The sequence below is a fragment of the Oculina patagonica genome, chromosome 9 (assembly GCF_052425735.1).
Source record: "Oculina patagonica isolate OP01 chromosome 9, crgOcupat, whole genome shotgun sequence".
Taxonomy (NCBI): domain Eukaryota; kingdom Metazoa; phylum Cnidaria; class Anthozoa; order Scleractinia; family Oculinidae; genus Oculina; species Oculina patagonica.
The window spans coordinates 14,501,869-14,516,730 of NC_135766.1; the positions used below are offsets into that span (position 1 = coordinate 14,501,869).

At 35.6% G+C, this 14,862-nt stretch overlaps 2 protein-coding genes across 3 annotated transcripts in view; both read left to right on the top strand.

Annotated features, from left to right (window-relative positions):
* LOC144666258 (uncharacterized) overlaps positions 1 to 14,862 on the top strand; it is a 193,538-nt gene that overhangs the window by 137,799 nt on the left and 40,877 nt on the right. The window lies entirely within an intron of this gene.
* The window catches only part of LOC144666255 (uncharacterized), a 30,932-nt gene continuing 20,544 nt past the window's right edge, over positions 4,475 to 14,862 (top strand). Inside the window, exons 1-4 of one of the 2 annotated variants that reach the window (XM_078527658.1) lie at positions 4,475 to 4,676; positions 4,758 to 4,871; positions 8,438 to 8,585; positions 8,668 to 8,712. The gene's annotated coding sequence lies outside the window, so the exon portion shown is untranslated. Of the gene's footprint in view, positions 4,872 to 8,437; positions 8,586 to 8,667; positions 8,713 to 14,862 lie in introns of both variants that reach the window. The other variant, XM_078527657.1, reaches the window with a different exon arrangement.

Genomic DNA, 14,862 nt, shown 5'->3' on the forward strand with positions numbered 1-14,862 from the left:
AAACAGTGAAGGAATATTTAAATACTAACACGCCAAATGCAAAAGAAGGTACGGATGGCCAAAAGTGTCGAAGATTGAAACGGGTTGCGATATGGATTCTTGTCTACTTGTTACTTTAAATTATAACGTTCGGGAGACACATTTGGCTGCAATGAAGCTGTGGTTTTGTCACTTAGAATCATAGAACTAATTTCTTTGCTAACATTTAGTTTCATAGCAAATATTTGACAAAATTTAATAACATGATTTTAACTTAGCCGTGACACAGTCCCTTTAATAGCTTGTATCTTTCACAGGGAATTCATGTTACATGTGTACAATTCTGCTGTCAGAGGGGAAAATCCATAACCAGTAATTATATACCATAGTGCTGACTGCTTTAAGAATAAATGTTATTCTTATCTGAGAAAATTATCACAGTAAAAAATTAAAACCTGTCTCAGTTAACATGCTCAAGAAATTTAAAAACTTTCTTACTACTCAAGTTAAATGTTTCAGGTATTCTGTGTACTTCGCGTGTAGCTAATAAAGGTTGCTTTCTCATTTTCGCGCGCACCAATAGAAATGCGAAATTCGCGCTATTACCATCTCTGAACCAGGTTTTCACGGGCAAAAAGTATAAAGACAATAATCCCAAACATGATTTCATTTCTTCCCTCGCTTTGTATGTCAACACACTTGATTTTACTTGAACTCAGATTTATTTGCTTTCCTTCGTATTCTTTTCGAAAATTTCTAGTCATTTTAAAAATTCAAAATAACTCACTTGTTATCAGAAAGAATTGTTCTTCGGGACCTTTTGAAGGCCAATAAAAAAGGGGTTTTAATGTTGCGCTACACCTACAGTGTGCTTGGTTATGGCGCAAAATACAATAATAGCGAAGCGCGCGAGGTCTAAAGATAGAATGCAAATATAACCCCCACGAAGCTTAGAAAACATCAGCGTGCTTTGAGAGAAATAAAAGGGATCTAGGCAAAGTTTTCGTTTTATGTAAGGGTTTTAGGAACACCAGCTGTATTAGAAAGTTTTTTAGGAAAATCGTCCGCCATTTCGTTTTGTTTGTTAGAGTCTTGTCTGAGTCGTGACGTCACTTGCGCGCTTCGCTATTGAAGAACTTCTGTATGCAAATTCACTCAGCTCCCAGAAATAGCAAGACAACCAAAACAATTATTTCCATCACGTTCTTGGCCAAGAAATAATTATCAGTAACAAAAATGCAAGTGAGCTATTTTTTACCATAACATATTAAACTGTTTTGTCAGATATCCAGTTACACTATGGTACTTGTGTGATAAAATCAAATACATCTAAATCTTTGTCATATTCGTGTACGATGCTCGAGCCACGTGGGAAACCAATGTTTTGACTCCACCAATAATAGGAAATTACCATACATCAACTTACACGTTCAGTTGAATTTTCTCCATGCTTCCAAAGTGGCGAATAAAAAAAACAAGGGTTAAGATCTCCTAATGCTTTCTTTCCCAAAGCCAAGTCCAAAGCCCTGCCTTGTGCTGTGTAAAACTGGAAAATTGCTCTATGCAAACTCTCCCAGTCTCAAGAAAGAACAAGCCAGGCGAGACAATACCTTTTTTAATTACCAGTAAAGGTATCAACTCATACTCATTTTAAGAATTTAAACCAAGTATCTTTTTGGCGGAAAGCGTTTTTCTCGCTATTTTCACATTGAAATAAATTAAGAACCTTCATGAATGGGGAAAAACACGTGTGAAATTGACTCATCAGAAATATTCTAGAAAAAGCAATTAGCCAAAATAATTTGCAGCACAATTTTTCATCATTTTGCCTCTGGCGAGCGGCATAATCAAAAGACAGAAAAACACACGTGCCCCTAATTTTTATCTTACAATATTCTCCGGATATACATTTACGTTATGGCACTAGTAAGAAACATTCAAGCACTACCTGTGGACTTTAATCTACTTCTACTTCCTTCTACTCAGCTTCAATTCAATTGTTAAATACTCTGTGTACTTCGATTGAAGCTAATAAGATGTAAAACAGATGGCAGTTATCATGTTCAAAACACTAAACAAATTAACGTCCCCGTACACGCAAGATATGTTCTCCGCTCGTAAGTTTTATTTTACAGTACTTGTAACTCTGAGAACATTCTGCAAGTGCCTAAACCAAGAACTTACTATCTTAAACGCAGGTTTGGTTATTCCGGGGCTGTTCTTTGGAAAGGACTGCCATCTAAACTGTGTAAGCCATTAACCCTGGCCAGCTTTGACTTTTACGCCTCAACGGGCACCCACACGGCAAACACGTAAGGAGTATTATAGATATTTTGTATCATTTTTTTTTACCGATGTTTTAACCGTGGTTAAATAAAGTTTTATTTCTATTTCTAAGATCACGGACAGCAAGTAATTCGTTTTCACCCGCTTACACGAAGTTACCATCTGAACTGTTTGCCGATCGAGTTATTACATGCTAGTACAGAAAGCGTATAGAAACAAGTTGCAAAAATGATTTATTTTGTTTGGTACCCCTTTGAATTTCTATATTGTGGTTAACTTTTTGGTTAAAAAATGTTTAAACCAGTTCGATGATTTAAAATTTCCGTTTGTGTCAGATTATGATAATGAATACAACACAATGAAAAACAACAATTTAATCAAACTGGTTTGAAAAATGTTTAAATACTTACTTCATTTAATAATTGTATTTCAATTTTTACCCCAATGGAATAAAAGCCATAAAATTTAAGTTTTACACCGTGTGCTGGGTAGAACTGAAAAATTGCTGTATGCAAAATTCTCCTAGACGCTAGAAAGGACAGGGCAGCCGAAACAAGACCTTTTACTTTTAATTACCAGTCAAGGTATCCACTCATTTTAGGAATTAAAAACAAGTTACTTTTGGGCGGAAACGTTTTGCTAGACATTTTCACATTGAAACAAATTACAGATCTTCAGTTAAATTGTAGTCCGCCATTAATGGCAGCGTTTTGGTGAAAACACTGTGAAATTGAGTCATCGAATAGATTCTAGAAATAGCAGCTAGCCAAAATAATTGTTTAACATAATTTTGTTTTCATTTGCCCTGGGCAAGCGGCATAATCAAAAGTCAGAAAAACACAGGTACCGCTACTTTTCTCGCACAAAATTTTCGGTTATTAATTTACAATATGGCATCCGTTAGAAAAATTCAAGCACTGCCAGTATTGATCTTGGTATACTTCTATTGATTCCAAAGAAGTAGCGTAAATCTTATGGTAATACTTCTCCGCGTAGGGGCCTCCAAGGAAAAGATCGGCTGCTGGAAAAATTTGCCCACACGAATATTCTCCTAAGATCTAATAATGCTTTCTTTCCCAGCACTGAACCGTTTTGTTAATTTTGCTTTCGCACTTTAACACTTTTTTAACTGAGCAAGGTCATGAGAATGAATAAGCTCGTCACCTCACGAAGAATCGTCAAAAATGTTATAAACAGCGAGGAGAGTTTTGTTGTTTACTTGTTATAGAATACCCAAAATAGAACAATTTCTGATCACCATGCGCTGTCATAAAGGCGGGTAAATTAATTTACGCTTTTTTAATTTCCCACAAATCGATCCTTGCAAGTTACACATTTATATTCATCTCTTTGTTGTCTTGTTTAAGACAAACCACAAAGCTTAATCTTTCGCTTTCGTGCCGATAATCAATTTATTTCAATCTAAAATTAAATCGTATTTCGGCTATTACGCTCAACAAATTTAAGAAGTTTTTGGCTGCTCGACTTAAATTCAATTTTTTAGCATTCTGTTAACTCCACGTGCAGCTAATAAGATAAATAACGGGTATAGTATCCCGATTTCACCAGTCAAGATGTGGTGACCCTTTTAGATGTCTACATATTTAACCACACTTGCTTGTACAAAAAGTCGGAATATACTTGTTTTCTTTTGTAGCCGTTTGGTATGTTTTATTTTGATACTTTTCACACTATTTTGATACTTTTTTTAATAACACTTACTCGATTTAACAATTGAAAATAACTTCCTTCCTCTCAGAAAGGGTTGGTCTTCGGGAATCCTTTACCCCCATTGAATAAAAGTCCAAAGCCCTGCCTTGTGCTGTGTAAAACTGGAAAATTGCTCTATGCAAACTCTCCCAGTCTCAAGAAAGAACAAGCCAGGCGAGACAATACCTTTTTTAATTACCAGTAAAGGTATCAACTCATACTCATTTTAAGAATTTAAACCAAGTATCTTTTGGGCGGAAATTAAGCGTTTTTCTCGCTATTTTCACATTGAAATAAATTAAGAACCTTCATGAATGGGGAAAAACACGTGTGTGTGAAATTGACTCATCAGAAAGATTCTAGAAAAAGCAATTAGCCAAAATAATTTGCAGCACAATTTTTCATCATTTTGCCTCTGGCGAGCGGCATAATCAAAAGACAGGAAAACACACGTACCCCTAATTTTTATCTTACAATATTCTCCGGATATACATTTACGTTATGGCACTAGTAAGAAACATTCAAGCACTACCTGTGGACTTTAATCTACTTCTACTTCCTTCTACTCAGCTTCAATTCAATTGTTAAATACTCTGTGTACTTCGATTGAAGCTAATAAGATGTAAAACAGATGGCAGTTATCATGTTCAAAACACTAAACAAATTAACGTCCCCGTACACGCAAGATATGTTCTCCGCTCGTAAGTTTTATTTTACAGTACTCGTAACTCTGAGAACATTCTGCAAGTGCCTAAACCAAGAACTTACTATCTTAAACGCAGGTTTGGTTATTCCGGGGCTGTTCTTTGGAAAGGACTGCCATCTAAACTGTGTAAGCCATTAACCCTGGCCAGCTTTGACTTTTACGCCTCAACGGGCACCCACACGGCAAACACGTAAGGAGTATTATAGATATTTTGTATCATTTTTTTTTACCGATGTTTTAACCGTGGTTAAATAAAGTTTTATTTCTATTTCTAAGATCACGGACAGCAAGTAATTCGTTTTCACCCGCTTACACGAAGTTACCATCTGAACTGTTTGCCGATCGAGTTATTACATGCTAGTACAGAAAGCGTATAGAAACAAGTTGCAAAAATGATTTATTTTGTTTGGTACCCCCTTTGAATTTCTATATTGTGGTTAACTTTTTGGTTAAAAAATGTTTAAACCAGTTCGATGATTTAAAATTTCCGTTTGTGTCAGATTATGATAATGAATACAACACAATGAAAAACAACAATTTAATCAAACTGGTTTGAAAAATGTTTAAATACTTACTTCATTTAATAATTGTATTTCAATTTTTACCCCCATGGAATAAAAGCCTTTAAATTTAAGTTTTATACCGTGTGCTGGGTAGAACTGAAAAATTGCTGTATGCAAAATTCTCCTAGACGCTAGAAAGGACAGGGCAGCCGAAACAAGACCTTTTACTTTTAATTACCAGTCAAGGTATCCACTCATTTTAGGAATTAAAAACAAGTTACTTTTGGGCGGAAACGTTTTGCTAGACATTTTCACATTGAAACAAATTACAGATCTTCAGTTAAATTGTAGTCCGCCATTAATGGCAGCGTTTTGGTGAAAACACTGTGAAATTGAGTCATCAAATAGATTCTAGAAATAGCAGCTAGCCAAAATAATTGTTTAACATAATTTTGTTTTCATTTGCCCTGGGCAAGCGGCATAATCAAAAGTCAGAAAAACACAGGTACCGCTACTTTTCTCGCACAAAATTTTCGGTTATTAATTTACAATATGGCATCCGTTAGAAAAATTCAAGCACTGCCAGTATTGATCTTGGTATACTTCTATTGATTCCAAACAAGTAGCGTAAATTTTATGGTAATACTTCTCCGCGTAGGGGCCTCCAAGGAAAAGATCGGCTGCTGGAAAAATTTGCCCACACGAATATTCTCCTAAGATCTAATAATGCTTTCTTTTCCAGCACTGAACCGTTTTGTTAATTTTGCTTTCGCACTTTAACACTTTTTTAACTGAGCAAGGTCATGAGAATGAATAAGCTCGTCACCTCACGAAGAATCGTCAAAAATGTTATAAACAGCGAGGAGAGTTTTGTTGTTTACTTGTTATAGAATACCCAAAATAGAACAATTTCTGATCACCATGCGCTGTCATAAAGGCGGGTAAATTAATTTACGCTTTTTTAATTTCCCACAAATCGATCCTTGCAAGTTACACATTTATATTCATCTCTTTGTTGTCTTGTTTAAGACAAACCACAAAGCTTAATCTTTCGCTTTCGTGCCGATAATCAATTTATTTCAATCTAAAATTAAATCGTATTTCGGCTATTACGCTCAACAAATTTAAGAAGTTTTTGGCTGCTCGACTTAAATTCAGTTTTTTAGCATTCTGTTAACTTCACGTGCAGCTAATAAGATAAATAACGGGTATAGTATCCCGATTTCACCAGTCAAGATGTGGTGTCCCTTTTAGATGTCTACATATTTAACCACACTTGCTTCAGTGTACAAAAAGTCGGAATATACTTGTTTTCTTTTGTAGCCGTTTGGTATGTTTTATTTTGATACTTTTCACACTATTTTGATACTTTTTTTAATAACACTTACTCGATTTAACAATTGAAAATAACTTTCTTCCTCTCAGAAAGGGTTGGTCTTCGGGAATCCTTTACCCCCATTGAATAAAAGTCCAAAGCCCTGCCTTGTGCTGTGTAAAACTGGAAAATTGCTCTATGCAAACTCTCCCAGTCTCAAGAAAGAACAAGCCAGGCGAGACAATACCTTTTTTAATTACCAGTAAAGGTATCAACTCATACTCATTTTAAGAATTTAAACCAAGTATCTTTTGGGCGGAAAGCGTTTTTCTCGCTATTTTCACATTGAAATAAATTAAGAACCTTCATGAATGGGGAAAACACGTGTGTGTGAAATTGACTCATCAGAAAGATTCTAGAAAAAGCGATTAGCCAAAATGATTTGCAGCACAATTTTTCATCATTTTGCCTCTGGCGAGCGGCATAATCAAAAGACAGAAAAACACACGTACCCCTAATTTTTATCTTACAATATTCTCCGGATATACATTTACGTTATGGCACTAGTAAGAAACATTCAAGCACTACCTGTGGATCTTAATCTACTTCTACTTCCTTCTACTCAGCTTCAATTCAATTGTTAAATATTCTGTGTACTTCGATTGAAGCTAATAAGATGTAAAACAGATGGCAGTTATCATGTTCAAAACACTAAACAAATTAACGTCCCCGTACACGCAAGATATGTTCTCCGCTCGTAAGTTTTATTTTACAGTACTTGTAACTCTGAGAACATTCTGCAAGTGCCTAAACCAATAACTTACTATCTTAAACACAGGTTTGGTTATTCCGGGGCTGTTCTTTGGAAAGGACTGCCATCTAAACTGTGTAAGCCATTAACCCTGGCCAGCTTTAGAAAGGGAATCAATGACTTTTACGCCTCAACGGCCACCCACACGGCAAACACGTAAAAGAGTATTATAGATATTTTGTATCATTTTTTTTACTGATGTTTTAACCGTGGTAAAATAAAGTTTTATTTCTATTTCTAAGATCACGGACAGCAAGTAATTCGTTTTCACCCGCTTACACGAAGTTACCATCTGAACTGTTTGCCGATCGAGTTATTACATGCTAGTACAGAAAGCGTATAGAAAAAAGTTGCAAAAATGATTTATTTTGTTTGGTACCCCCTTTGAATTTCTATATTGTGGTTAACTTTTTGGTTAAACAATGTTCAAACCAGTTCGATGATTTAAAATTTCCGTCTGTGTCAGATTATGATAATGAATGCAACACAATGAAAAACAACAATTTAATCAAACTGGTTTGAAAAATGTTTAAATACTTACTGCATTTAATAATTGTATTTCAATTTTTACCCCCATGGAATAAAAGCCATAAAATTTAAGTTTTATACCGTGTGCTGGGTAGAACTGAAAAATTGCTGTATGCAAAATTCTCCTAGACGCTAGAAAGGACAGGGCAGCCGAAACAAGACCTTTTACTTTTAATTACCAGTCAAGGTATCCACTCATTTTAGGAATTAAAAACAAGTTTCTTTTGGGCGGAAACGTTTTGCTAGACATTTTCACATTGAAACAAATTACAGATCTTCAGTTAAATTGTAGTCCGCCATTAATGGCAGCGTTTTGGTGAAAACACTGTGAAATTGAGTCATCAAATAGATTCTAGAAATAGCAGCTAGCCAAAATAACTTTTTAACATAATTTTGTTTTCATTTGCCCTGGGCAAGCGGCATAATCAAAAGTCAGAAAAACACAGGTACCGCTACTTTTCTCGCACAAAATTTTCAGTTATTAATTTACAATATGGCATCCGTTAGAAAAATTCAAGCACTGCCAGTATTGATCTTGGTATACTTCTATTGATTCCAAAGAAGTAGCGTAAATCGTATGGTAATACTTCTCCGCGTAGGGGCCTCCAAGGAAACCATCGGCTGCTGGAAAAATTTGCCCACACGAATATCGGACCAATCATTGCACGGCACGAATTCAATGCTATGCAGTGAAAAGACACGCTGTTACAGCCAAGCTTGGTATTCGTTCGAGAGGTGTTAAACGAGGTGGGTGAACAGAACTTAACGTTGTCTTTTCTTACACTCATAATTCTTAAATTGATATTGTTTCTGTTTCACTTTATTTCAGAACTACAATTTCTTCTTTTCGTTAAGATAAATTGAAGCCACAAAGGTAAGGATTTTATCTTTTTTTTTTCTCCTTTATCTAAACACACAATGTTAACATTTTGCTGACCTTAAAATCGGTGGATGGTTGTCAAGGTTTGCCATGGGTTTACTGTTTGGTAACTTGTATGCTTTTGTGGTTTTGGACTGTGAGACTCATGCTTAAATCAGTTGCCTTCACATTGAGGCAAAGGCTTTTACGGGTTTGATTGTGATGTTCTCAGAAAGAAATTAGCTAGTGCGACTATCGGAGAGTCTCATACGAAACATACCTTGAACTTCCAATCTTTCGAACCCTCCATTTTTTGAACCGCCCGATAACTCAAACGAAACGTCGTTTTCCTTGGATCCAAAGATTTGTAAAAAATATTTACTGCGGTCGGATAATGAGTTACTTGTGTAAGACTTTGTTTCAAAGATAAAGCGTATGGAAAACTACGCTGATTTTGAAAAAAAGGCGTACGTAATTTAGCATGAATTAGAGGATTTGTAGTAAAAAATAAGATGAGTAAACCGAGGCAAACGATCTTAGTCATATTTTGTAGAAGTGCGTCTGTTGCGTAAATAATTCTTAGTGTTGCCTTCCTTTTTGTAAGACTTAACCCCAAAATAGGCACATGTAACCGTCGCACGGCAAAACGAAAAGCTCAAAAAGGGAAATTCGAACGCTCGTGGCACAAAAAAATCAAACTTTTAATTGATATATTTGTTTCATTTTCTAGCATAACTTAGATAATCGTTAACAAAAGTGACCCGCTAAGAAAAAAGTAGGGGTCACCTACCATTTAAGAGAGCAAACTGCAAGCGAAGTTACCGTAACGGCTACCCACCCTAAATGTGCTAAGAAAGTTTCCTCCGCGCGCGCGCTCGATGCATGACGTGGCGTGATGTTGCAACATGAATTGCGTGCGCAGTAAGGTGCGCATAAACAATTAGAGCGGACGTCCGTCCAGCCTTCTCCCGCCCTGGTGGAGCACTGCATTTTTTCCCGCAATTTCTTTGACCAATTTTTATTTTATTTGGGGTGTTTTTTTTTTATTGATACAGTAAAAACCCGCGTATAAGAACCTAACATTTAAGAACCTTTTAGGCTAAAATTTCATTTTTAAGCACCCTTCACATAAGAACCATTTTAGGCTAAAATTCTAAAGCAGGTTCTTATTTTCAAAAACGAAAAAAATAATCTCCAAAATATAGAATTAAAAAATCTTCCAAAAATATATTTATAACACAGTCTGTTTTTAAAGAGGAACTTTGACATTTTATCATGTTATGTTGTTTTGCATACAAGATTTATTGGGAATTATAGTGAAGGTTACAGTATAGGTTTGATTTTAACAGAATCAGATTAAAAAAGTATAGTATTTTGCTTACCGAAGCCTCCAAGAATACTGTTATTGGACATTAAAGACCAGATCATTTAAAAATTCTACTTTATTTCTTGAACAAAAGTTAAGAACCTAATTAAGAACCTAGTTAGCCTAATTTTACACTAAATACCATTTATATAAGAACCTGTTTAGGCTAACTTGAAAAAACCTAGGTTCTTATACGCGGGTTTTTACTGTAGTCTCTAACTTGCTTTTTTGTTCACTTTTGGAACCTTAGTTCTCTTGTCGCAAAAACTCATGAAATCAATCCCTGCTCCTGGTTTCTTTGGGTTTGAAGTTTTGTGGGATGGCAAAACATTCAGTTTCCGCTTAATTAATAATTACTTGTTTTATATTTAGTTAGTATTAACAGGTGAAGAGCCATGTAGTATGGACATACTGCTAATAAACCATTATTATTATTATTATTATTATTATTATTATTATTATTATTATTACTATTATTATTATTATTATTATTATTATTATTATTATTATTATTATTATTATTACAAGTGAAATCGGTAAAAGCAATATTTAATTATATATCCCATAGAAAACAGGTTTAAATGTGAAAATAGATTAGTGTGTATCAATCAGATTAATCTGCAGCTTACTTGCCTACATTCTGCAGTTCCAGAAAATATCCACAGGATGGTTATTGGGAATTCCGAGGGGGATGGGGGTCTCAATAGTTTAAAAAAAAGTATGAAGCTAAGCTGGAAATCCCAGGGGGTGGGAAGGTCCAAACCAAAGAACCATCCTTGGGGGAGGTACATGTATGGATATTCTTTGAAACCACTCCCTGTGGAACCAAGCCTGTGCTGCAAATAAAAACTTGACACATTAACTGGACGCATTAAAATGGAGTAACATTTATGGTCTGCCATGATAATAATGTAAATTCTCTATTCTATTTCATTATTTTTGCATGTTTTATTGAAACAAAAAAGTTTTGTCATGAACCTCAGAATGGTTTTAAAACTTACATGTAATTGTCAGTATTTACATGTAGCCTTATTGGGTTCTGTGATGTTCATATTATATAAAGAGCCATAAATGTCACTAAAGTATATTCAGGATTAAACTGGCAACATGTGGGAATCAATCATGTGACAATTTTATTACATTGACACAGTGTGTATTTTTGAGTTCATTTTGACTTACAGGAATGCCCTTCCAAAGTCTTCAAGTTAAGTCACCTGTAAATAAAAACAAAACAAACAAAAATCTATTTTTTTTATGAAATTGCTATTTTCCAGCATGCAGACTGTATATTAAAATTAAATGGCCTTTTTCAGTGTGTGAAAAAACCTGGCTGCTTTTATGTTGGGCTAGTGGGTCCAATATTTTTTCCACTTGCTAGATAGCCAAATGACATTTATGGATTTTAATTTTTTGTTGTGCTTGTTTCGAAAGAAACATGGGACTTTGGTTAAGCTTATATGTAATGGTTTCACTTTGCTCAGTCTGGAGTCTGGATCATGAAAAGAAGAAATCAATTTTCTTTGCACACCTCCTTTCATTAAGTATTGCAGAAAAATGTCATGTATTAAAAAAGAGCCATTCCACTATAAATAAGTAGGACATTGGTTAGCCTAAAAAGCTCCCTGGTTAGCCTAAGCAGTACTCCAATTAGCCTGAGTATAGTTAGCTGAGGTGGCTTGGCGTTATGATATTAATTTTATTTAAGTTAGGTATTTCTGACTTGTATGGCACTTATGTGTCATGAAACATGCGAGCCATGCAAGCCATTCCAGTTAGCCTACATAGGATTCCGGTTAGCCTACATAGCAGTCTGGTTAGCCTTAAAAGCACTTTGGTTGCCAAAGGATACATCATGTTGCTTGCAGTTAGCTTTATATTGGGATGAGGGTTTTCTGGCTTGCTTAAGTTTAAGGCCTGACAAATGTTTATATTGCTACTTTAAAATGCTACTGAAGGTCATCAAACAACTGAAAATACAGGCCTTAAAAATGTCAAACAGATTTTTTATAAAGTAGACAAATGTGTGGTCAAAAAGCAGATCTTAAATGCCTCAGGTAATAAATGTGTGTAGAGAGAACTGGAAGGAAATTGCTAGAATTGACTGTCACATTAATATGTGTAAAACTAAGAGATCAACAACTACCTGTAGTGAACTTGTTACAATCCGTAGTTTCACTCACTGAACAGTAATCCAAAATGTTTTGTCAAAACATTAGGCATTTTATTAGTCCCAAAAAATACCTGTAGACCACAAAATGCAAAGGAAAGGTAATATATATACAATAAAACATCATGGGAAGAACAAATATTTAGTTAGGAAATGGTCTCAAATATAAAACTTGCCCAAAGATATGGCGTACGATCCCCGCCAAAATTCATTGTTTAGATTTTAACTTCATCATTTAAATTTTCAACTTCGAAAATTGAATTTTACATCTCAATTAAAAATTTTTACACCCTTCTTTCAGATTTCACATTATTGGAGATGTGTTGTACACGAATCTTTCCGTTTTCTAACTCAACGTTTGTACTTGACCTTGCTCGCTGTACATTTTTAACTCACGTAAAAAAATTGTCAACTTGACCTTTTAATTTTTGTTTACGCTTCAGTGATCATTGGTCGAGACAATAAGCCTTTGTAGGGGAGGGAGGGGAGGGGATAGACCTTCTCCCCAGGCTCTTTCGGTTAGATTCCTGCCAGGACGGTGATAAAAGTAGAATGTTGCTTCGATTGGAGCATTTAAATCGTACTCTTATAAATTCTGGGGAATTTCCTGATTCCTGATCAGGATATCAGGTGAGCTATTAGGTTCTTGGTCTTGTCACAGTTTTCACTGGTTTGTAACAGAAAAAAACAATTTTTTTCTCATATTTGTAGCCTCCAAAGACTTTAAATACCACTACAACATCTTGCACCATGGATGTTTATCACATATACATGTACCTTATAGTAATTTTTCTGGATTCAATTGTTTCCGATGAGTTTTTCTACTACATTTTAAACTTCATTTTACACTTTGATGTCCACCATGCTGGTCTTGCAAAGGTACGACAGCAACATATATAAAATGGCCGCTGCAAAAACATATTTAACAAACTACAGACGCCACAAGTCGCTAGTTGGGGAACAAACAAATTAAACAACTGAGGAGCGGAAACGTAGACTAACGGAATCAACCTAGTGAAAACTGTGACAAGACAAAGAACCTAATAGCTCACCTGATATCATGATTCCAGACATAGGTATCCTCCTTTCCACCGTCCTTTTTAAAATTTCCAATAGCTCACTGATTTTAGGTACTGTAAACCCATTATCTACTAGGAATATCAGTTGATCCTCTGATACATTAAAAGGAGGGCGACCTTTGCGCCCAGTGAATGAACGGTCTGTCCTGTATGTAGGAACGCTCGATTGCTGTGCACTCGATAAACATGCTAAGGCGGACCCTATACCAGAATCAGGCAATCAGGCAATTCCCAGAATTTATAAGAGTACGATTTAAATGCTCCAATCGAAGCAACATTCTACTATAATCACCGTCCTGGCAGGAATCTAACCGAACGAGCCAGGGGAGGAGGTCTATTCCCTCCCCTCCCTCCCCGAGAAAGACTTATTGTCTCGACCAATGATCACTGAAGCGTAAACAAAAAAATAAAAAGTCGAGTTGAAATTTTTTTACGTGAGTTAAAAATGTACAGCGAGCAAGGCCAAATACAAACGTTGAATTAGAAAAAGATAAGTGTACAACAGATAAGTGTACAACACATCTCCAATAATGTGAAAGAAGGGTGTAAAAATTTGGAATTGAGATGTAAAATTTAATTGTTGAAGTTGAAAATTTAAATGATGAAGTTAAAATCCAAACAATGAATTTTGGCGGGGATCGTACGCCATACAAAGAGGCATTCCAAAACGTGAGTAGCACTGTCTAATTGAAGTCTAGATTAGCTACCAGGTTGACTGTAAGAAGTCTGTAGTCTAACTTAAAAAAATAGAGATCACAGTACTAAGCTGAAATGTTTCTTCCAATTTCAAAGGGAACACATCAAATTTTCCTGACTTAATTTTTCTTTGCAGCCTAAAATGGCCACTTGTTCAATATTTTGAGAAACATTTCCGCACGTATAAATAATGAAAGGATGCAATTCTTATTAATTTGAAAAACAGTAGCTTAAAATTCAGATGACGAACATTAATAAACAGTTGCATGCCTCGACGAAATGACTGCCATTTAATACTATCGAATCGTTCGAATCTCACTATCTACTCTTTTAAATTACGCCTAGCCCGGCTTTAATTCCAGTAAGCTAAATTGATAATCATGAGAAACGTCGAAGACATCAGCTTTTACCAGTCTAAAAAAATCATTGTTCAATGAGAAACGCTCACCTGTAAGTTTCTGTTACCCACGTTTTCGCACGTTTCTACTCATTCCATATTCTTCGTTATCGGGAATACAAATGAAGGAGGTGTACCCTACGTTTGGGGACTCGTTTTGATCGCGTCAAGAAGAAAAACATCGACAAAACTGTCCTCTATAACTCGCAGAGTCGACCGCAGAGTCGCCATTTTGAAAATAACATGAGCCCACAATAGGGTCCACGGGAAATCCACTGGGATGACCCCCAGCAGGGGGGAGGGGGAGAGGCAGCTATTTAACTTCTCCCCAGGCCCACTCCTTTCGTCTGAAAGAAATAAAATTCATCCTCGCCAAAAGCAATTAAAATGAAACGAAACTGACAACGCTATCATAAAGAGCATAGACTCAAGCCTTTGGCAAAATTTTCTTTTATTCCAA